The sequence below is a fragment of the Gymnodraco acuticeps genome, unplaced genomic scaffold (assembly GCF_902827175.1).
Source record: "Gymnodraco acuticeps unplaced genomic scaffold, fGymAcu1.1, whole genome shotgun sequence".
In the NCBI taxonomy this organism is placed as follows: Eukaryota; Metazoa; Chordata; class Actinopteri; order Perciformes; family Bathydraconidae; genus Gymnodraco; species Gymnodraco acuticeps.
Window position 1 is genome coordinate 1,880,161 of NW_022992222.1, and position 25,772 is coordinate 1,905,932.

Genomic DNA, 25,772 nt, shown 5'->3' on the forward strand with positions numbered 1-25,772 from the left:
GGCTAATTAAAAATAATGATAGTGGCCAAAAGATGGTACTTCAACTTCTGTGTTAGTCAGGTGATGCCATTGGGCCCAAACATACTTTTTCTAATTGCCTTACATGAGGAAAAACAAGGCTGTAAATTAACAAACATTTTTTCAGTGAGATTAACCAACTTTCCTATATGAACACTTGAAAAACCCTGATTGAAATCATTAGGTCTAAGTTGTAAAATGCGCTGAAAGCCGAATCTAGAGTTATGTTCCTCTCCATTCCTGTGACTTAGCTGAGTCCCCCCGTGACACTGCTGATTGGAGGCAGGGCTAAAGTTGGCATGCTCTATGTGACCAATGTGTCCGAAAGATCGCCTACGATCCAGGTATTTTTGTTCTCAAGAGTCAAGCAATTTAAGCTACATTCACAAGTGAGCAATTTTTTGTTGAGTGAAAAGGACCCCACCTCCAACGCTGTATCCAGTTTTCTTTATACATCTATGACTTTAACAGGCAATATTGATGGGTTACATGTCCCATAATGGCTCCAATGTCCCGATTTCTATTGACACTTTTTACTTTTACTTTTAGAACTGAATGTGCCCCAACAACTCTGTTTCATGTAGTACATACAATTCATACTGCCCCATCATTAGATTGCACCTTGAACTATGACCTTGTCATATATCCATTGCAGTTCACAGCGGGAAATTCCTATGAGCTGTCATCTGTCTGTGCTCTATCCTCGACCCAAGCATTGTAACAGATCATCCGCTGCTCAACTTGTGGGTTAGAATAGCGAGAAGCAGGCTTACGGTATTTTGGCATTCAGCATTTGACATTCTAAATACTATGGTGGTATGGATATTGCAAAGCTGAGTAAATGTATGGTCGCAATGACAATGAATAGCAGAGTAAATGTGTAGTCGCTATGACAATGAAATATGAAGGATTGCAGCATATTATGTGTTTAATTAGCTTTTGTCACCAGTACAAAGACAGGCTACAGATGCAAGTAGGTGCAGACTATGCTCAGAGCATGGAGGCGGTATGCAAGTACAATGTTTTATAAAAAAGAGACACTGAACAGTTTAATATGCAAGCTCATATACAGTAGTGAGTGGGAGGTGCTGTTTGCTTGTTTGATTTGTTTGTTTTCTACACAGTGGTAATTATATAAGCTAAGCATACAGCCGTACCTGACTGATTAATTTGTCATGTGACATTTTTCTTTTCATCTGGCAGTTTTATAGGTTATTCAAGGCTAATAATTCATGCCTCCATTTCCTGATACTATGTATCACTCCTGGGCGGGAGATAAATGTGGAAGCTAAGAAGAATTCACCAACCAAATCTGGTGTTAAAGGCTCAAGTTGATCACCTTCCCCTGAGGTTTCTGTCACTTTTCTCATGTTGAAAGTCTTCTGCATTAGTGAATACATCCTGCCAAGGCTTGAGCTTGATAAGAATAGTCAAGTGCTTTTCAGGGGTAATTTCAGCCCTCAAAGTAAACAGGAGAAGTGAAGGGAAAAAAGCGTACCTATATCGTGTGGTATTGTGCCATACGGTCCCTCGAAAATACCTCAAGGCCACACATTCACACTCAGCGAGCAAGATGTAACGCAGCCTATAGAAAGAGAGAAAAGGAGAAAACTGTTAAAAGGACATTTTCTACGACATTATTTCACTATATTAAAAATAAGGTTATGTCCCATTCAAATGTAAGGTTAAGCGTAGGAAATTCCAAGAGAAAGTCATGACATAACAAGCATTTTTTCTCTCTTGTGAATATTGTACTGAATAATAAAATAGGCACCTACATGAGAGTCATGTTAACCTCTGTATTTTGATACCATCTCACACATATTCTAAACAAAGCATTTGCTGTGAGCCAATCATGCCCTTAAGCTTGGAAACATTTTACAATTCAGGCAGCGCCATTGTGATTGATAGGGAATGATCTGCTTCTCAAAGAAAAGTCTCCTTAAAGCACAGTGTAGGAGGGAGGGGAGATTGAATTGGTTTATGGAAAATTATTGAAATAGAGCACAGCGGGGTGTTTGTGCAGGGCTACGGCTCCCAAGTGACATTATAATTTCGGCAAGGACTGAGCATTATTCGTCTCTTTTCTCTTATTTTTCCTTGGCCAGTCATCCCTACAAGCTGTTTGCCTTCATAAACACACACTCCGAAAGCTGTATTGTTTGTTTACTTTGCAAGAATGTGTGGGAGTAAGAGTGCCGGTGTGCATGTGGCTGAATATGTTTGTGCTCGTCTTCATGTATGATGAAAAGGACAAGGTCATGCATGTAAAAAAACATTTTGGGGACGTTAAATGAAGCAAAATGCCACCATCTGCTCACAAAGCAATAGAAGGCTATGATCTCTAGAAGTATTAAATAAAGGTGAGTATGTATTTTTATCCGAATGTTGTGAAGTCATAATCATGTAAGGAATTAAGGAATTACAGGTTGCATTTTTTTTCCTCCTCCATTGATAGCATCTTTATATTGCACTCAGTGCTCATCTTACGAGGAGTTTAAATGCTGCCTCCCACCCTCATGTATTTCCCCTCCTTCGCAAGTTCTTCTTGATCCAGACTATCTTATTGGCACACACGCAACTGTTCCATCAATGCCTCTCTCAGTGGACCCATGACACGCCTTGTTCTCACGGATCAGATGTATTGTTTGACTTCCAGCTCACTCTTTTCTCGTGAACTTCAAGTCTGATGCGTTGAAAACTTGCAAGCGCTACCCCAACGGAGCTTTAATTTCTGGAGCAGATCTGGCTCATCAACAGTTCTCCATCAACCAGGGGACCCTAACAGAAAACAATCTAAGCCTCTGTTTTTAGCAGGTCCCTTGCTGGGCTTAGCTTGTCGATTTGCAGTTTTACAAACGCCAACACAGGATGCACTTCACGCTCACCTAAGAGACTGAACCTCCACTCAAACCATTCCCAACTGGTAATAGCTAAACCGGAGTTATCGGAGAAGGTGGATGGTGGGTCGCCCATTCACGAAGTCATTATAAGCATTTGAGGCGGAGCAGTTAGAGAATAGTTTCATTAGCCTTCTTAATTCACCATCACTTCATTTAAAGACATTGCCTCAAGCTATTTCCTGCCATGTTGCACATTTATGCTAACACAATGAATGAGGGAATTGAGACTTTGAAAGATGGCAAGAGAACGCTTTTTCATTATAACATCACAACAACACTATTAATGGAACTCATTATTCATTTGTAATCAGTGTGTCCTTGTTGGCAACATTAGTATCCACTAAAGGTCACAAATGATCAACAAATCAATGCTCCACCTTTAGGAATGTACAACAAAGGGTTTTCAGCAGTAGGATAGTAGGATAAGATGAAGGAAAGCCTTCATCTTATCCTACTATTCGTTTTTGGGTGAATGTTTTTTTTTTGTGTTGATTTGTTATTTTTAGGCTAATGATGTTGCCAACCATGCTGCTGTGCATTGTACAATACAAGCTAGCATTAGCTGCTGCCTTCATATGTTTGTTTTGTACAGTTTAGTTCCATGGCTGACTAAATTGGCTAATTGGTTTTAGACAAATAACTGCTACTTACTGCAGGGAATAAGGTAACAAGGTTGTTTTCTTACAACAAACATCCATTCTAGAACTAATGGAGGAAGTTGGGGTCTAACTTGATAATGTGATTAAATGTGATTAAACACAAATTAAGATTAAGATTGGTAAAAATGTCCAGATTAATCCAACCATTCATTTATATTTTACTTTAAAGATAAGTTATTTCAAAGATACATTTTCATACTTTTTTAACTCTTCTAGTTAAAATGAGTAAGTTATTTTGTATTTTATTTTTGTTTCAGTAAAATGAGTCTCAGTTTCGAGCCACTGGCAGCTGGCAGGCTGCAGGCCTTTTTAAAGGATGTTGGTTACACTACTTATCTCAATTCTCTTCAATTTACAAGTCAGTTTACACCAATGATGGTTCAACATGGTGCCATCAACATTATGCATCATTGAATCATTACCACTCACGCTCAGCTTCAAAAGTAGAAATAGAAAACAGACACAAAAGATATTTCCAGACCTAGTTGGACATTAAACCTGTGTCAACGTTGTTACTGGCTATGAGGCAACAGACAAACTGGGGACTCAATGACAAGCCAAGTTCCCCTCTGCAACAACGTCCCACATTGCCCCTCCTGTGGAGAAGTATAATCACATTTTCCGCGACGGTGGTTCTAGTGCCCATGAGAAAAGGGTTTATCGAATTCACACACATTGTCATTACACAGTCCATGTGGTTTCCCCTCAATATCTGCGGCCACTTGTATCAAGCGTATGCGGTTTAAAAGCATCAAGGCTGGAAAGTACACACACACATACTTGTCGCTATGCTGGGAGTGTAGATAATGCAAGAAGGAAAATGACCAGGTAGGTTCAGGGATGTGTATTGAATTGTATTTGGCAGTTTAGTTAAAGCACTGTAGATTTACTGTTGAATCCTTGAAGCAATAATTTGCATAACATCATACATCATTTAACTAATTGAAGTGAAGTTATAATAACCCATCCCACAATTTTAAACCTCTATGTGTTTAACTTGTCATATGGCTCTTTGCTTGTATTGACTAGTTGTAATTTAAGTTTCCAAATCTGACGCCTATTTTTTATGTAGTGGCAGTGGCAACAGTCAAGACATTTCACCCAAACCCCATACTAAACTCTGTGAACCTGGAGATGAAGTGGCCACTTCCATGCACATTTTGTTCTCCTCTTTATGTTGTTGGTGTCTGAGTGAATGTCGCTCTCAACTTTGTAGTGTTGATGGTGGCAGATAAAAACTCAGGGGATCACTGAAGCCAATAGGATTTACAGTTGGTGATAACACTTTCATGCATTTCATTTATATCCTTCCAAAATGTGTTCAGATAGTTCAGATGAAAAGTGATCGATGGACCATTTGACTTATTGCCATCCCGAGAGCATGCTAGCATTGTGGCTAGAAAAACATTAAACTGAAACATCAGAAGCGCATTTTTTTGGCATATTTCTGGAATGGATCAAGCACCAAAGACATTGACTAAATAATTAACTTTCAATTCATGAGTACTCATGTTATAATCTCCTGGTAAATGCCTACATAAAGGACTTAACGCAGGTTTTTGTTCAGAAATGAATACGCCCAACCAATGAATGGTCCCGTGAAATCCACAAAGTTATTTTTCTGGACTGAGAACCACACAAGACGTTGTAGAAGTGTTTTTTCAAAAGGGTTGACTAAAGTTCCCTTTAAAGGTCCCATGTCTTGGCCATTTCTACTGATCATAATTCCATTGTTGAGGTATACTAGAATAAATGTATATTGTGCAATTTTCCAAACTCACATTGGTTTCTCATACAGCATATCTGTATAGTATGTGTATTCACTCTCTGTCCTACACGGCTTGTTGGAGCTCCTGCCCCCTCCCTCCCTGTGAGCCCAGTGGCCGTCTGCGAGACAGCGAGACACCGCGGAACTCAGCCTGGGCACACACCCGCAGCCTAGCTGGGAGTTTGTGTGTGTGCCCGGGCTGAGTTCCGCGGTGTCTCGCCAACCCCACACCAGTGAGCCAGCTCACACTGTCCTGCTCCTCGCAGCTATCGTTTCACATATCAGTCAACCAGCTCAGAGATGGATGTATCGCAGGATTGAAAACAATCCCAAAGTCAATGTTTGATCGCAAAATCCAACTCATTGAGTTACAATAATGTTTGTCTTTGAATAACGTCACAACCAAGACACTTACGCAGAGCATCACTTGTTTCAATATCAGTCTGTAACCTTCATTGACGATCTAGAAGTGGGCCAAGAAATGACTTGGCCTGTTTAGAAGTTCAAACTATGTCATCCTTGACGTCCAAGCATGGAGGAGTACAAGTATGTTTACTCCAGTTTGGATGACACAGACGGACTGGCCATCTGGAGTCTTTTTTCACAGGATGGTTGGTGGTTGTGTGGGCCAGAAATTAGCTGATAAAAGTTGAAATAATTTCCCATGGTGGGTGCTTGAGGCCAGTGGTTGTCATGAGTACTGTTCAAGCCCAGTCCATCTTGGCAGCCCGCCATTTTACCAAGATGAAATATAATGAATGAATAATATAAATGTAGTGGTAAACAGAGAAAAAAGGCAGGGACCCAGAAACTCAAGGTAATGCTGAGATGTTAAGAACAAAGTGAGCCTTAAGTGGCCTATTGCCACAAATTGATTCATTTTATTGGCAGGACTGCAACAACGCTGCTGCTTACATCAATGCTGTGTCTCATATTTTCGTCACTACATCTCAGTACTTTGTTTTCCAGCTTTCTAGGGCCTCCAGAACTAATTCCCTTATCCCTAATTCTCTCTCTCTCTCTCTCTCTCTGGCTGTGTGCTGTGTGCTCCTCCGTGGGGATGACGGCTTGCGTTAAAATAATAAGAGGAATGTTTTTGATATCAATATTAAAATAATCCATCCCATAATGACAAAGTACAAGATTATCAGTATGAATATGTAGTTGTTTTAGTCCATAGCTACACACATTCACTTTAACATAATACAGAGAACAACAGAAACAGAGAAAAGCTAAATATCTCTATGACTTTTTTTGTGTACAAAATTACTTTCGCTAACAATAATAATAGTGGCACATCTACTTGTTAACTATGCGTGTATCCTAAATGTATCCAGTGATGTAAATGTAAAGGAGTTAAAAGATTTCCACAAAGCAGAAATAAGCTATAAAATAAGTGTAATATTCTCCTGTTATCACCTGTTCTTTAGTTTCATACCTTGTCAGACACATTAAACTACTCTCTATGGTTCAATATTTCACATCTATTCCTCTGATTAAAAATAATCCGTACCCTAAAACACTTTGAAAAAGGATAGCCCGTTAGTTAAAGCATATTTCTGATAGAGAGCCAAAGCTGCTCGACTCTGTGCTTTCTCACAGTGGATGATTTGTAGCCTTCTAACCCATCTTGCTCGCCGCCTGTCACTGGAGCTTTAGCACCATTTGTCAGAGGAAGTTCTATGGTTGGAAGTGCTGCCCCTGATAGACCAGCTTTCAATTGGTCTCAGTTGTTTTCAAGATGAATCTGAAAGGCGTTTAACAAGGAAATGAAAAAGGAGCTTATGGACTGAACAGGTATCTTCAAAGCAGGGTCGATATGTAGATACTTATTCCCTTCCGGAAACTTTGCACAAGCTAAATGCTCAACGTCAATTTGTCAGGCTATACCAGGCATCCTCAAACTACGGACTCCGGTCCGGATCCGGACCGAACCACCACTGTCTCCGGACTCTGAGCAAATTATACTTTTCATATGTATTATCTCTCTGTATTATATGTGAGACATCGCCACAACGCATTCGCAACGAGTCAAAATTATCCGCTATGTCCACTGCAAACAGCGCTCTGCATGTCTGACTGTTCCACTGTGTTCCACCTGTGTGTGTCAACGCTTTGGTCCAATCACATTCAGCATCCAGTCAGCGTTTTTTCCCCCCAAACAATCTGCGAATCAGAGGCACAGTAGGGCGGGTCTTCGCGGACTGCGGGTGGGAAAAATGTGTGTGTCTCTTTCAACCTGTCTAAGTCAGAGCGAGAATTTAAAATAAATAAATTCAGAGCGAGAGTTAACAGCTCATCTAGTTCCATCTGTACTGTAGCTAGTAGCCTAGTTTCACCTACTGGGGTGGCAACTGACACTCCAGCTGCCACCCCAGTTGGCAGCTTTGTTTTGAAAGAAAAGTTGTGGCTCATCGGACATTTATGAGAGAAAGTCTCTAATGTCCGAGTGCAAGTGAATGCAGCACAAGATGCACGTCATGTAACCCCTCCCCCGGTCCTGGCGCGAGCGTGGACATACGATTGGCGGCGATTTCATTTTGAACTGGACGGCGCAAAACGAGAAGCATTCGGACCCAAGCACTGAAGGAATGAGGTATTTGCGGTCTACAATGACAGAGAAGAGACTGTCAGTTTGGCTGTACTCAGCATTGAATCAAAACGCACTAAAGCTGTTGATCTTAATACGTTTGCGAGGCGTTTTGCTGAACAAAATGGTAATCGCCGCATTCAGCTGTAATAGACATGTCAACTTGATGCTCTGCTCACGGATGAGCATACACAACTATTAAGATGATGACCTTACGTGTGTAAATATATTTTTTTCTTTGAGGGGGTCTGCCCCCAAAAAACTGTTTTAAGTCCTGAGAAAGTCAAATAAGACGGTGTGTAAAACTACACTGCCCAGCCAAAAAAAAGTAACCACTTTGATTTAACTAGGCCAGTAGGTAAGGACTTTCCACTGGATAATAACTGAGTATAAAAGAATGCATGACTGAAGTGATGGAGACCATGTTGAAGGCAAACAAAAAGAGGAAATAACAGGTCAAATCAAGCAAATCCCCTCTCAGATTCCACAGCAACCAGAAGAACATAAATACTGGCTGGTGATTTGATTCATCAGCTTTGTGATGGAATAAAAAATGCACAGTGCATTTCCTTAGCTGTGGGTGAGTCCACTGACACCACTGACAATGCTCAGTTGCTGGTGTTTGTGAGTTTTTATGATGAGGCAAAGGGGGAGTTTGTTGAAGATGTGTTGGGCCTGACGAACCTCAGTGGACACACAAGGGGGAATACATTTATAAAGCAATAATGGGAATGCTGAATGAAAGAGGGTGCAGCTGCCTTTATTCCTAACTGTGCAGCTCTTACACTGCGACTCTGAGGGGTCAAGCACAGACACAATAACAATGAAAACTGCTGCATACAGATTATTTTTGTTTTTGCAACCTCGTGTTAAGAATCTTGTTGTAATTGTTTAAAAGTTTGAATGACCGTGATAAACGGACCTTTGTCTTATTGAAACATTTATTTTGGACCTTTAAGATTTGTATTTGAGTACCCCTGGGCTATACAATGTATATGTATTTATCGCCATCAGAACCTCAAGGCTTGTTTGGTCTAAGAACTCAGAAATAAGAAATAAAACAAGGACTGACTACAATGCATTCAGAAATGAATTCAGCCCTGAGGTTTTACCTTCTGTATCTTACACCGCATACTACAATAACTATCCCTGCCACTTGTATTGATCCTGAAAAGCTTATACAAATATGAACCTTTTGTTGGGCTCTGTTCTTGCTGCCTGATGAGGGTCCTTCAGGCTATTTCCTAGACTAAATGCAAGACCTATTGTTTAAAGAGACATGTTTTCTAATGTACAATGTAATACATGTTGACATCAACCGCTTTCTTATTAGTAAATTCACATAAGTTGAACACATTTGAAATATTCTGGGTTTTGAACTCCAGGAAGATTTTGTGGTGCCATTGGCTAATAGCGATACTTAATAAATAAACCCTGAGTCTTTTAATAGGAGTCCATGTGAAATTCTATAATAGGCAGCGCAAATTCTATCAGTCCAATTTTCCCTCAAACAGCAAGATGGAGCGATAACAGCTGCCTTTTCCACGTGCTATCTGGTCCCTCAGCCAACAGAGACATCAGAGTCCTGACACACATGCTATATTGCTTCATGGCAAATTCATGACATGTGCACATACTGCCAAAGATGAAAGACACGAGTACAGGGCATGTGGGAATAGATGTACACTAACGAGAGCCTGGAGGCCCGGCTTAATGAGGAGGATTAGTGAACCACGATAGAGCTCTTGTGCTGGGCTGTAAGAGGGGCGGTAAGGCTAGCAGAGAGGGGCTGGATGGATGGGGGAGCAAAAGTTTGTCAGGTAGAGGACGGGCTCACCTCAGCTCCCGAAATCTCTTAAATGAGACAGACGGATTGCAGACCAATAGATGAGGCCAGATTGTAAAAGCTGACATGTGCAATCAATAGATCGCACTGTGATATTAACTTGCGATCATCTTTTTGATATTCAGCAGAGATGGGACCTAGGAGGGAGGCAATTCCCAGGTTTCGACAAATGTGAAATGTCTTCACAGCACTGCAAATTAATGTTTTCAGTACAAACATTATGACACCTTCGAGCGCTTTATGAATCCATTTCTAGTTAATTACTTAATTTGCCAATGAAATGCTATCAAGAGCCACTTTACTACTTCACATTTACCATCTAGCAGATGGGACAGATGGGTACAGATATTTCTGGGAGACACACTTCTGCATTAAAGACCATTAACGGTGACATATTTGTCTTGTTTATTAGGTTTGGTTCACTGCTTTTGGGTGCCTTTTATGTGTCCCTCTAAAGTGGTGAATACTCCTACATCCACCCTCAACATCCTGACACGAGTGCTGCATTTCTGCTACCATAGACACAAGGAAGTGGAATAGCGATGTCCTCAAAGAGTCTTCAAGACAACGGCAGTGCTAAAGGTTGTGTGAAATAATTACTACTCAGAGGGGAAGTTGTTGAACTGCTGGTTAAACGCTTACATGCTAGCTCGCTGGGAAGATGCTAGCACTAGTCACATTCATTTTCAGGCTAGTTCTCCAAGCTAGATGAAGTTAACACATTTGCTAACAGGGAAATATGATTGCTCTGTTTATTTAAAATCTGAACCCAGAGATGGGTCAATACACGGACTGATCAATAGGCTATTTCTGAATAAAACTTAATTGTCAAACCCTGTGGCAAAAAAAAAGGTTGCCTTGAGCAAAGGTGTACTTTCAATGATGTGTATTTCTTATTGTAGGCTATAACTTGAAAGTAGTCTCATTTTAAGAAAAGCATTTCTACCATTGACATTTATCTCATTACTTTCAGAAAATGTCTTTTGTGGAGCCGTTTTGACCTCCAACAGGCAAAGAAAGAAAGGGTGAATAAAAGTGGATGAAGAATGTCTAACGAGCGAATACTCAATTTTCGGACTCTGTTTACCTTTTCCTCAAAGGTTAGCACTGTCAGGTTTGCTATGTGTCAATGGATTGTATCAAAGTTCATCTAAGTTGAACAACAAATTACTTTGTCCCTGAAAGCAAATCCACGCGAAGCAAAACAATTGTTTATGCTTTATTCAATTGTTGATTAGACCTTGAAGCAGCTCTCTAGTGATGAAAAAAGAACTGAGTGAGCAGCCTTATAAGAGACAAATACAAATAAATGTAGTGAAATTATAAAAGGACTCAACTTTTATTCAAGAGAATAGTCAAGCTCTGAAAATCTTGATAAACTTCTTGTCTTATTGAATGAGTATGATGGAGAACCCCAGCTAATTCTAGTGTCTTATCTTTATTCTGTAGATGTAATTAAGAAAGCTTAGCTTAAACACACAATACACCAAATGACATGCATATGACCTGATATAATTAGACACCTGGTGAGAGCTTTATCCGACAAGACAATGAGATTTATACATGACATTTCACATCAGTCAGTGAAAGAGCAGGCCAGCAAATGTAGATTGCTGACAGCTATCCTTCAAAAGCTTCTGACAGAGGTCTTACTTGTTTGGTCGTGTGTTTCTTGCTCCAACAATGTTTTAGCGGGGGAATGTCTTCGCCTTGCCATTGATTCCAAACAACATTCCTTTTAGTGAAGACATGGTGTCTTGTTTACAGTAGCATACGTTTGTCTGACATTCTGGCAAGCAAATATGGTCTTAAGAAAAGTTTCCCATCAAATTAAGTGAGAGAACCTTAAAAAGCAAGCCAAACACGTCTGTGACCATTTTGGGGAAATCAACATAATTTGCCTGGCAGATTGCATATTATCTTTCTTTAAGTGTTCAATCATTGTAGTCCGTTTTGCCTCGGTGTATGGCACCTCCTTGCCTTCAGTTACCTGAACTCCTTATCTGTTTTCACCCCCTGGGAGCAAAATTGAAACAAGCACGGATTAACTCAATGTCACAGCAGCTTTGTCCCTGGGATAATGGGGGACAATGAGCTCTGCAGTGACAGCAGTAAATGATGCCAATTTACTCCGAGAAAGGGAGAATGATAGAATTGGAAAATAAGAGAATAGTTGGGGGAGATAGCTTAAGACTCTAATCCAACTTAAGTAAATCAGAACGCTCTGGGTTTTGCTGATTGTTTGTCCTGTTGAAGTGATTTATATCATCCAATCATTGTGGCACAGGCGGCACAAATGCTGACTGAAGGAATGTGACAGAATGGGTTTAAGACGATTTGGTGAAGCATGTCATATTTCCCTGAAAAGAAAATGTGACATGTTTTGTCTTAAGGGTTCCAAAGTTTGATTGAGTTTTTCCGCCATTGCTAGGTATGAAGCCCCTGTTCATCTATACATTCCAAGTTAACCATAAGCTCAATGCTACATGCTAACATGCATTCACTAAAGGGTTATTCAATGCTAGCAAGTGCTCTATCTACAAATATCAGTGATAGCCAAGACAGCTTCCTTGTGTTCCTTTATAAGTGTAATTGAACATTAATGCGACATAAGCAAGACATATCCATACCAACCAATACATTTATTTTCAGATTGCTGACATATATGTATTTATTTGATAGCCCTTAGTTATGGGCTCAGAACAGTGTCATAATACACACATGCATACAGAAGGATTCACACTTGTATTTCCGGATCCACACTTGTGTTTTTCAATGCACACACAAATGTGTTCCGTTTCATATACATGTAAATAAAATCCAAATACAGAAAAAAGTTTTACATATGTATTTTTGATCCTCACATATTTGTTTTCCGTTTAAAACCTCTGAACCTGCAAACACAAACCGCTTTCTGTGCATGAATCGCTGATCGCTGATGATTTCTTGCATTCATGACGTAGCGCCTCATGTACTGTACGCATTTTGCGCTGTCCGGAGCTGACAGGTCCATGGAGCCTGCCTGCAGGCGCTAATCTCAGGACACTTCCACTCTCAGTACATTGCCACTTTCCAAACAGGAAATACACGCAAATACAATCTTTTATATTATTAAGGTACAGCGCCACTTTCCGAACCATTGATGAATGCTTGTGTACACAAAAACGGCAGGCAAAACCGTTTTAAATGTGTGTTTCCTGTATGGCGAATACAGCTGCTTTATTTATGTCTGTATGAAGTTGTTGTGAGTGTGGAGGGAGCAGCTACAGGTTAGCTTAGCCTAATCAATCAGTGGCCTGTACTACGAAGCCAGTTCTACAGACCCTGGATATCTCTGAGTTATCTGGCTTTACAAACCCTAACAAGCGAGATCCCGCTAAGCGGTCCTACGACCATACTTGCCAACCTTGGGACCTCAGAAATTGGGTGAATTTCAAGCTGTTAGAACTGTTAGCGCCGGAGCCTCGCAGCGGGGAAACAGACTTTGAAAGATGAAAAGAACATCTACACATGCTTATTGTAGTTGTATGCAAGCCTGCCTTAACCTGCCATCAGGCCCTGGGGCTGATAGGTTTTGTAGGTCCCCTATTTAAACAACAAATCAAAGTCATTTCCTCGGCAGACTCTGTGATCGCACTTCTCCACTCTGCTCTACGCGCGCCTGGTCCTCTCCTCCAGATGAGTGACGTATCTCCCTCATGTATTTGTCCGGTTGCCGTTGGCTCCCCTCCACTTAGCAAGTCCTCGTCGTTCTCTCCATCTCCTCCAACATCCCTCCTGTCTGTTCTTCCTCTCCCGCTACTCCATCGCTATCAGAACCAGACGGCCTACTTGGCTCCGAGGCCGGCACCGCTACCGCTCGGTACAGAACTCATCTGTCCTTCCTCCTCATCCTGGCCTACAGGTTTAAAATAACCTGTAAGCTTCGACATTTTTTGTAATAGCTGCTTGTCTCTAAACTACTTTTCCCTCAACAATTTCCTTTCCCGAGCGCCACTCTCAAACTTTTTCTTCTCAAACTTTTTCTCCTAAACAACCTTCATCAATCACTCGCAATTTGAATAAGTCACATGTGAAACATATTCTCATTCTGATTGGCTGTTAAGTGGTGCCCACTGACTGTTCGGAGTCATCATTTTTGAGAAAAATCTCTGGAATCCATCGATCTGATTGATTAGCGGAGCAAATGATCAAAATACTACGGAGGGAAGATATTTTTACTGGTGGTGTGTGTGTGTGTGTGTGTGTGTGTGTGTGTGTGTGTGTGTGTGTGTGTGTGTGTGTGTGTGTGTGTGTGTGTGTGCGTGTACGTGTGTGTGTTTGTGTATTTTTGCGTTTGTGTGTATTGTGTTTGTTTCCCGGGGAAAACACTCACGAGAAACACCGGCTGTTGTTATGCCTGCTGTGACGTTAAGTTACTCCGTTCTCCGCTTGTAATTATGCCGAAGCTTCAAAGTTGTATTTATCATCTGAATTTGCTGAAACAAGTTTAATATTCTGAAAGCCAAGACTTTGTTTATTTGAAACCCCTGCCGTGTTATCTATGATTACTATACGCCTTACATTCATAATTTCAGCGGAGGGAGGGGAACAGCAGAACAGCAGAGTGGCGAGGGAGAGCTGTCTTCTTCCCTTTACAAGCTTTCAAAATGTATTTATCGTGTGATTTTGGAAATAAAAGTTTCATATTCTGAAAGCCAAGACTTTGTTTATTTAAAAAAAAATTAAAACATCCGAAATAAAAAACTTTTTTTTAATTTTTTTTATTGGCTCATGATAGGCCCCTGATCTCCGTAGGCCCCTGGGCTTCAGCCCAGGTCAGCCCGTGCATTAAGGCGGCCCTGGTTGTAAGTGCAATGCCTTGCGGCCTGTAGCACCATCCTTGATGTCCTATGTGTGGACTGGACCTGTATTTTACAGGAAAGGAGTGAGCAGAGGGTCGAGTTGTCCATTCTTGTTCTGTTTTCTGTGACTATCTTCCTCACCATAATGAACACCCTCTCAGACTTTCTGTTGCGCGCTAGTAAAGAGACACACTACCATGGAAACCAAACAATGGTGTAGCTGTATTAAAGTCCGAGTGGAAACAGTCGTGAGTAAATCTGATTTTGTCAGAAATTGGGAGAAATGCGGGAGAAATATGATCCCGGGAGGAAACCGGGAGAGGGCAATGAAATCAGGAGTCTCCTGCAAAAACCGGGAGGGTGGGCAAGTATGCCTACAACGCTGGTTATCAACTCGGTAACTCAATCCAGGGTTTCTCTGTCCGGCCGAGAGCGCGTTCACATGAAAGGGACGGGGTGAGCAACATTTGACCAATCACAAACAGGGAGAAGCGTACTGACAGCACAGCGTCATACTTCACGAATGAAAAGTAAACTATAATAGACAAATATGAAGAGGTTAAACTTAGACAAGTTAGTTAAAGAATATTTTAACTTTATTACTATCATGGGGGTTCAGAGTTGGTTTTCTGTGATGAATGATTATGAATGTAGAAGATTGTCTGCTTAACAAACCATTTGTGATTTAAAGGATTCAATGGGGGGGGGGGGAAAGACATTTAAATTAACCCAAATGTGTACTTGATTTGTGTTGATTTGGTCTATTATGTATCTGTTACCAAAAGCCCACTGGCTGGCCATGACCAAAGTGAAATTAATGATCAGACATTCAAACTGCACTATAGAGTCAGCAGATAAACAGTTTTTCGTTGCATTCGGTTTGGTAATTATACCTTTCAGTGACCTTTATTCATGTCTGTAGAATACAAATGATAAATAAGTAAGGGTGAATAAGTTTGAGCACATCAGGGTCAGATAGACAGATTCAAATCCAAAATCTTTGCAGGGAATGTTTCAAAGGAGTCCCCTGACAGAAGAAACTGTTTGGATGTTAGTTAGTTATAGGAATGCAAAATATAGCCCTCGGGATAAATGATACAGCATTCATACATTGACTCATCAAAATTCCGTAAGCAAGTCATTGCTAGCGTCCTCAAAAAACCCAATGCTGCTTTTCAACCTTTCATCAAAGATAAGATAAAAAGAAAACACAGAGAGAATGGTAGAGAACAAGCTTTCATTATGTTTATTTGGATAACAATGGTGCATTCTGGCTCGAGGCTATGTTGGCCGAGGTGAATAAACAAAAGCAATTTTAAAGTCTCCATGCAATTAGTGCTGTTTCACAGACCAATACATCCTTCTGCTAAAACAAAGCTCTTTCTAAGGTCTGCATCTGCCAGGCGTCCATCTTTGCCAAATCACACAGTCAGGGTAGAAAAATAAATGACACAAAATCCAACTGGCTGACAGGGAAAACACTGCAGTCTTATGGCAAAAGACAAAAGAAGTTTAACAGTGCCAGTGTCATGGTGGATAATAAGCACTGTGTCACAGCGGCCTACCATAATGAAGAAGCAGAATGCCTGATCCCAGACAAATGACCGTCGTTGGCACTTTCTCCATCTGCCTGTTTATCAAGTAATGTGCATCCTTTTTAAGGGTCTGTTCATCCAAAAGACAAAAACAATATGTATTTGTCCAAGAATACTTAAAATGATCCTTAGAAAACTCAGATTTAAAAAAAGAAAATAGTTTTTTACTCATCATTCTACTTCTTAATATAACTCTACATTGCAGTAAGGAACACAAACAAGGATAACCTCTCTATGCAAAGAGTTTGCAGCATTCTGTCTTTAATACAAGTATAAAAAATGGATTAGGTGTTATATTTTCAAACATAAAATGTATTTGTTAACGTACGTAGGTGAGGATGTGGACTCTCCCTGGGATAGAATATGCACAGATTCATGTACGTGCAAATGTAAGGGACTTTTTGTAAAATCTTGTTCAAAACAAGTTGGCTTTGAACCTAAAATCTAAAGAGTGTTTAAGCAAAGCATTTTGAGTGGTAAATATTAAAATGTTATTTAAGGCTTGATATTTTTCAAGTCAAGTCAACAGGTTTCTGGCACAGGAACATGACATCCAGATAAATAATTCCACATAATCCTCATTGGCTCAATTACCTCCCATAGCAAACATCAATGACCACATAACCAGACCATTTTGAAAACCTTAAAAAAAGAAATGAAAGCTTTAGCGCAAGTTCAATAAGGAAGACCTAACACGAGTCACTTACACGTCACTCTATGGCTCCCTTCCCCCCTCATTAAATACGAGGGAGTCACCCCTCAGCAGCCAATCGCTGCACATGCTAAATTCCTTAAATGCCTGCTCTTCCTCCCTGTCAGTTGTCATTGCAGATGATCACACGCAACCCGCCTCCACCCCTCTCGCCTCCCGTCTCCTTCAGGACAAAGCTAAACCTTCCTCCTTCAGACCGGTCTCACCTACTCATCACCACCACCAGTGTCTAGACCCCGGGGATTTCATCGGAGCGGTTCTTTCCCTCCTGAATGATTATCCTGCAAACCGGGGCCTAATCGCCAAACACCATTACATTCTCCTGTTGTATTATCATGGCAATCATTTCATTCATATGACGTGTAAACAATAAATATGTAATTCTTACATCACGTCTCTCCGGTTTGAACTGAAGATGTTGGCAAATTTAAAGTTAGTTCATAAATTAAGATAGATAAAAACAACTTCATATGTCCTGAAGTCAAACTTTTCCTGGGGTTTCAATCTATTCATTAAAATAAACTAAACGAAAATACAACAATTTGCTATCTCTGGCAACCCATTTCACTTGTTACGTCATGATGGGATTTCTGCCTCTGTGACAAGAATGCAGAATATCCTCCCAGAATCCCATTGACAATCTCTCTCTGCAGTGCGGGGTGATTCTAAGCCACAGAAATATCCCGACATCCATGTTTATAGCGGTTAGCAGTTGCCAAGTACACCTCTGCTTTTGATTCTGGCATCACAATATGCTTGAACCAGATTCCAGAGCCTGCAAGCAACCGCTCCACCTCCAGCAGCCGAGTGCCCACACTGCCTCGTGGTGGGCTTAACATTGTTCCAGTGCAAACGGGCATGAAGCTGTGAAAGTTCTACCAGAATTGAGACAGTTACAATTTCACGCTGCATAACTGAGACGCTGCTTTTGCGTGACGCGTAGGTCATCAAACAGCTGTCACTCTAGATTATGGTTGATGTAACAGAATGTAACAGAGGAAAAAGAGTCCCTCTAACTGCATGTGTTCCTTTCTCACTTTTGCCGTGTTAAACAGAAGTGGGAAGTAGTGGAATACAAATACTTTGTCACTGTACTTAAGTACATTTTTCTGGTATCAGTATTTTACTCCACTACTTCTTTTTCTGACGAGTTTTTACTTTTACTTCTTACATTTTTAACACAAATACCTGTACTTTTCCAAACAGGCTGGTTCCTTTAGTTTTAATCTGTGTTTGGTGGCGTGATCATTATTATTTAGAGTCATTGCGTGCTTATTGATTTTAACACAATCCGTGTATCCTTTACTTTTACTTGAGTAAAGAAGTTTAGTCAGTACTAACTTTACCAGAGTAAATGTACATGAGTATCTGTACTTCTGCTTGAGTAAAGGATGTTTGGACTTTTGCCATCTCTGGTGTTAAAGTTATGTAAATGCAGTTGCATGTGGAGACCTTGAAGGTAAGGAATATGTAAATTGAGTATCGTCTGCCCTATGATACATAAATTCATCTGTTTTCACTCACACCCCAAACGCTACAACAACTATGCTCTGGGTGTCAGCTTCTCGACGTAAAACAAGCAGTGTGCATGCTCATGAACGTCAAATAGCTCAAGTAAGGTGTGAGCTACTGAGTGCCTGAAAGCAAATTAATTAAGCTGCGTGTGTCTCTGAACGCTCTATACAAAATAAGTTGCATCGAAGTAATCAATCAATAACGCTGCCTGTCTGGTACTCTTCAAGGGTCAATCAAGGCGGATGGAGGATGCCAATAAAACGTTTTAAAATCAGTGTTTAAAGCCCAGTGAATCCAGTGTTGACAGTGTGTTGATTAAGGAATTAAGATCTTCATTCAGGGCCTTTCACAAGCAAGAATATATCAGTATGGGAACATCAGGAGTTACTGAGACATTGGGAATAACACGTTAACATACCATTACAATGCATACTATAAAGCAATTAGATATGTACTTACACAAATGAAAGCACTTGTTTTTAACCTTTTCAGTCAGGAACCCCAAGAATAATCATGTCGGTGTTCACAACATTAATCACTAATAAACTGTGAGAAATTAATGCTTTTGGTGTAAACATTTGGCATATTATTACAGTAAGTCCCAAAGCTACAAAAGTGGATGTCTGTGCTATAAAATGAAAACACATAATGTAAATGTAAACACATAAGCGGGTCTTGTGTTAGTACGCACCTTTCCATAAAACTGAAAAAATGAAGCGATAGAGTCAGGAACTTGTCACGTCACGGTTTCTTTCTTAGCCTGTTTGCTTTTTGTGATTCTGAATAGATCTTTAAGATCTAATTCCGACTTTCCAGAAGGGAAAACACATTGGAATGAAAGGACCAGGGGCCTCATTTATAAAGGGATATACGCTCAAAAGATGGCGTACGCCAGTTTCTACGCAATGTTTGCGATTTATAAAATACTAACTTGACGGGAAAAATTGCGGTCCTCCACGCAAACTCTAACCCATGCGTACACACTAAGCACAACAACGGGAGAGACGAGAAACTGCGCCACCATTGGCAGAAGGAAGAATGGAGAGAAATATGTGGAAATAATACGATAAATAAAATGTTACCTCTCATTTATCATATATGAAGAATTCATGTTCAAACATTGATTAAAGCCAATCTTAAAATGATTAAACAAACGCCTGTTTGAGACTCCTCAGTGCACACAAAAACATAACTTGGAGAAATAAATAAATACGGAAATGTTATTGAAAACCACCTCGAATGTTTTCTCATAAATGATGCGGTAAGCAGGAAGACAGAATTACGTCTAAACTGACGCCGTTTTGCATTTCTATAGGTTGTAAATACGAGCATGGTTTTATATACTATCATGTTTAATCGTGTTTTATGCCGTTTGTCAAGACTTGATAAGTCGCTCGTAAAACACAGGAGGTATGGAAACTAAGAACACCATATGTGGTAAATTGTACAGCTAATATAACACAACACATTGGTTGTATTTCCTTTAACTGGTGGATAATAATAATAATAATAATAGCTTCGATTTCTATAGCGCCTTTCAGGGGACCCAAGGTCGCTTCACAAGTAATAGTGCAAAGACAAACATAACAAAACAAAAGACAGACAAACAGAACAACAGATCGATTTAGGGGCCGAAAGGGTTTGCTGCGGGGGGGGGGGGGGGTTGAGAAGCACAGGCTGCAGTGGAGATGCTGCGCACAGCTGATCAACAGCTGGAACACAAACCACCAAATACAAAAACATAATTCAGATCCAGTCGTCATGACTCCACACCGGGGGGATTCCCCGATAATTTCTTACAGTCTCTCATCAAGGGGGTGTCTCCTGTCCCCGGTACAAACACACTGCCTGAGGAAGGCTATGTGTATTGTTTTTGTCATTAACCTTTTTCGGGCCACTTATTTATTTATGATGGTGACGATCCGACCTCCATGCTGCTACTCTGGTTCAAACTGCATCCACCAAACAATATGATTTATTTCCACCTCCCCAAAATAACCAAAATCTGACACGGTGTGAGATGTCTTTTTTAGCTGTTCTGTCGTCATTTCCTGCGATCTTCTTCATGCAGTCAGTCAAAATGAATGAATGGGCGTTTCTTTGACTATTTATAGGCAAATATGGGCGTTACGTGAAGCCCGCAAAAGCTGCACCGCATTTCGAGTCGGTTGTGATTTATAAAGGGAAACCGGCGTAGGAAGTGCCGTACGCACTTTCCTCGCCGGTGCGCAATGTTTGGTGAATCGGAAAATGTCGGAACATTTCTGTACCTATTTTTTGGATTTCTACTACGTAAGCAACCTTCCCACGTAAATCCTACGCACGGCGTTATAAATGAGGCCCCTGGTAACACGAAAGGTGATTAATAAATGATGATAGGCTATGCTTCTATTCGTGATGAAAGTTTTGCTTAGTTTTGTGTGCCTTGAACTACTTCTACTGTATGTCCTGGCTGGATTTACATGACTGTTTCTCTCCAATTGACCTTCCGGAATCCTCTTTTTCAGACACAGCAAAATTATGTCGATGGTAGAGGTAATGTACTGTAAATGCCATTCAGATAATATTGCATTTTTTCCTCCCCAACCATCTGGCCACCACCAGGAATTATCCTGCAAGTCTCTGTGGGGACCGGACCCCCAGGTCGACAACCACAGGTCTATAGTACATTAACCAGAGAGTGCGGACCTTCGTCAAAGTCAACGGTGCATTCAAATGCTCCTCAGATGATCTCGGTTTCACAGTAGGGAAGAAGTTCTTAAGACTTCTGTGTATTGGGGAATTTTAAGTCGCATTGTGGAAGAAAACATGGATGCTAAAAAAGAGTTGTTATATATTATTGCTAATTTGGATATCAGTTAAATCAGTTAAACCAACAGGTCCTGTGTTGTTACATTAGCGTATAGACACTCCACAATCTATTTGTTGGTTCTTTCTTTGGCTATGCTACACCTTTCCATCAAGTTTCATGAAAATTGGGCCAGTGGTTTTTGTGTAGACCTGCTGACATACTAACAGACTAACTGAGTCAAAAACACAACACCACACACACACACACACACACACACACACACACACACACACACACACACACACACACACACACACACACACACACACACACACACACACACACACACACACACACACACACACACACACACACACACACACGGGTTGCAGTTTAGAGGATCATTTTAAGTCTGGTTAGTCATCTGATCCAAGCCACAAAGAGCACATCTGATCCCAAAACCAAAGCCACAACTGGACGCCCACAAGAGACAGAGCAGACTGCTGGGTTGCTCTAGAATTAGATTGTACCTACTCCTTGCATAAAAGTTACTGAGTTCAGTGTGCATTATAAATAAGCAAGGGAATGGTGGTTGAGTACTACAAGACAGATCCAAATTTAAACTTGTATTGCCTTCAGGGGAGATGAAGTGTGTTTAAAAGAAGCACCCTTTAAATCTTACACATGTATTACTTCTGCATATCTTCTGCTACATATCGGCTACTTACTTATGCACAAACACACATAAAAGAGGATTCAATCCATCAAAATGCAAGCTTTGAAATGGTTACATAATTGCAACAATGCAAAGCTGTCAAATGTATGTATGTGTCCATTCAATTGGCCAAGAGCAGATTTTTCGTACAGACTTCACTCTATAAAAAACACATGTTAATATGTCATTGATGTTGTGATGAGATCTGGCTCTGCTAACTGTAATGGGTTACGGGTTGGGGTTAGTGTAAAATATTCTGAAAGTACCCCAATCTTTGTGAGGTGTTTTGACCTTTTACTGATGTGGCCCAACATGCTCACAATGGCCATGCAGATATTTCATTTGTTCCCTAGTTCATTAGATCTGGGTTTTACAAAATATTGTATGCATATTTATATATATATATTGTTTACATACCTATACTACTGAAAATTCCTTAAGGTGTATTTCTTTATAGATATAAACCAATACACTTTAAGGCATTTAAAAAAAGTCATCAACACCCACATAGGAGACACAAACGGTACTTTCTGTTTAAAGTCGGAAAGCCAAACTACCCGGGTGATGAAACATCACAAAGCGCCAGAGCATCAGACAACTTTTTTTCCCAGACTAAGAAGTACTAATCATGACTACTAAATTAACTCTGACCAGTAAAATCATTGTAGTGCCTTTGAAAACTTTTGAAACTCTAACTCAACAGAGAGAAAGTTCACAGACTGAGTCATAAGGCCCTTATTAGTTGGCGGTATGCTTGCACAAGGAAACATTTAGGAGGGTGAGCAAAATCCATAAGTCCTAAGAGTTTCATTGACTTTGTCTTTCACAAGTCTCTGCAGGGCCTACATACATACTCCTCTTTAACATCCTTACCACCTGGATCTAGATCATCAAAGAGCTGCTTTACCGTGCTTTCAAATCAAAACCAATCGCTCTCAGAAAACAGACCTATCATCGTGACATGACAGGTTGCTGAGTATACCATGACACCATCTATCTAGAGGGATTTTCACATGACACCGAGCTGCAAATGAGGCGCCTCAAAGACACAAGGTCAGAGAGAATGCTACTCACGTCCCTCCGCCCTGATGTTGGCAATGTTTTGATCCGAGCCCTGGGCGGTTGGACCAGGGCCGTCCTTTTGAATGCTAATGAATGAAGTCTTCAAAGAAAGCAGCACTCCCGAAAGTCACCTTATGCTATTGGGCCTAATGTAAAAGACAAGTTCACATAAACAGTATGGAGTGGGTAGACATCAAAGTACTAGCGTTTTTCATTCATTTAACTTCAATTCTTAAGTCCAGCAATCCACTGTGAGAGCACATCCTTGTCAACCGAGTAGTTTGGACATGAGATGTGCTAGTTGGATGAATATAGACATTTGATACTATTATTTTAGGGCACACTTTGGCAAAGTTACAGAACAAACACTGTGACACAAATTCCTTTTTCTCCCGTTCTCAATTGATGTCATTGACTTACACACATGCGCACAAGGTAACACATTTGAACTTGATCTTTACACCAGAAAAGGTTTTCTTATACATTTAACTCGCCTATATTGCGTCATCCTAGCAAATTATGAGGCGTATTGATTATACAATTATTTATAGAATATTGTGCGTCTGTGCGTGTTTTCCGTTAGTTTGCTTTGGCGTTAACCACATTTTTGCCAAATGCTTCTGTTCCACATTGAATAATAATTTGTATATGGTCAGGATTAAATGTACCATTTTAAATGGTTGGTTTATTAACATAAAAAAATGTTGGGGGAAAAAAGCCAAATTTGAAAAATGAATACATTTTATAAACAGAATTTAAAAAAACTTGTTTTATTATAGTCTTTGTTATTGTCAAAAATGATCATTAGAAACAATTAACTATTTTTACCAGTATCTGCTGTTGCGTTGGCGGTAACCGATGACCTCAGGGCTGTTCTAAAATAAATTAGAGTAGGCTGTTCTAGAGATAAACCTGCTTTATCAATATTTTCCAGATGTACATAGATAGGTTCAACTGTGTTATGCTATTTAAATCTATGTTCTGCGACACACTTGACCCTTGAGCAAACCTTTCAATCAAATCAAATCAAGTTTGATTTATATAGCACATTTAAAAGTGATTTTTGGTCGAGCCAAAGTGCTGTACATGTAATAAAAACACATTACTACAATCACAATAAAAGACAATAATTTACAAAAGTCAGGTGTCATACTCCGCTCTGACTAGAAGGCCAGAGAGAAAAAGTATGTTTTTAGTGAGGATTTAAAAAACTCTAGGGTCTGGGCCGACCTCACATGGAGGGGCAGAGTGTTCCAGAGCCTAGGGCCAGCTGCTGCGAAGGCTCGGTGCCCTCGGGTTTTGAGCCTGGTCTTAGGCACTATCAGCAGCAGCTGGTCAGCCGACCTTAAGGCTCTGGCTGGGGTGTAGCGCTGGAGGAGTTCTGCTATATAGGCCGGAGCCAGCCCATTTAGGGCTTTGAAAACAAATACAATTATTTTAAAATCAATTCGCAACCAAATTGGAAGCCAGTGAGGCCAGAATTGGGGTGATGTGGTCACGCTTTTTATGGCCAGTAAGAAGACGTGCAGCTGCATTCTGCACTAGCTGCAGGCGTCTAATTGAGGCCTGGTCCATACCCACATACAGAGCATTGCAGTAATCCAGTCTCGAGGTAACAAAGGCGTTAATAACCCTTTCTAGGTCTTTAAAAGATAAAAACGACTTGGTCTTGGCCAATAGTCGTATTTAAAAAAAGCAGGATTTGACTACGGTGCTGACCTGTTGAAGGTCACTCCAAGGTTCATGACAGAGGGGAGGATGTTTTTACTGAGGGAGCCCAGAATATCAACCGGAGAGGCTGGAGGTCGGGGTCCAAAAAAGATGACCTCGGTCTTGCTCTCGTTGAGGTTAAGGACGTTTTTGCTCAGCCAGAATTGTATCTCTATCAAGCAGTCCATCAACTGCTGTAGTGAGTTGGCATTTTTTGTGAGAATTGAACCTAGGAGCAGTATGTACAGTAAAAAGAGCATGGGGCCCAGGGCCTTGGGGAACCCCTACAGGTAAGAGGGGCTTTAGCAGAGGAGAAGGCACCCAACTGCACTGAGAGGCTACGGTCTGTCAGGTAGGACCTGAACCATGCAAGGGCAGAGCCTGTGATGCCTGTGGACTGTTCAAGCCGTGACAACAGGATGCTATAGTCCACAGTGTCGAAGGCAGCAGTCAGGTCTAACAGCACCACGACAGCTAAGCTACCTGAGTCGGCGGCTAGGAGCAGATCATTAAAAACTCTTAAAAGGGCTGTTTCAGTACTGTGCATGGGTGTGAAGCCAGACTGAAACTTTTCATGGATGCCATGCGTGGTTTCAACACACTCTCCTGGCTTATTCCCTGCATCGAACCTGCTGTGTTTTTACAACACTGTAGGCTCTGTGCAGGCGGAGTGAACCTGACCTCTTCTTGTTTCTATCTTTAGCTCTGCAGCATCGGTGACACAGCCTGTGGATTGCTTCTGTGGGTCGTTGCTATATAATTCATCTGTGTTTGATCAAAAGCAACACCCCAGATACTGGGGATATGAAAATACCCTGATAATCTCATTAAGCAATTACATAACTGATGAATGCCAATGATTATATGATGTACATTATAGTGTGCAAATTCTTGGATCACATAAATTGGAAAAAATCCAATAAAGTTACTACTAGATCTCACCCTAACCCTAATACAAATAGTATCATCCTCATATTACTGGTGTGGCATCATCTATTCCTGCAATTGTGCAAAAAATATGGGGTTTGAATACAACCAAATAGA

The 25,772-nt window shown here is 40.7% G+C and overlaps 1 protein-coding gene across 2 annotated transcripts in view; it reads right to left on the reverse strand.

The window, feature by feature from the left end:
- The window catches only part of LOC117539708 (leucine-rich repeat and fibronectin type-III domain-containing protein 2), a 202,850-nt gene that overhangs the window by 66,261 nt on the left and 110,817 nt on the right, over positions 1–25,772 (reverse strand). Inside the window, exon 2 of one of the 2 annotated variants that reach the window (XM_034205971.1) lies at positions 1,517–1,603. The exons of the other annotated variant lie outside the window; for it this stretch is intronic. The gene's annotated coding sequence lies outside the window, so the exon portion shown is untranslated. The remainder of the gene's footprint in view (positions 1–1,516; positions 1,604–25,772) is intronic. 2 annotated transcript variants of the gene reach the window in all.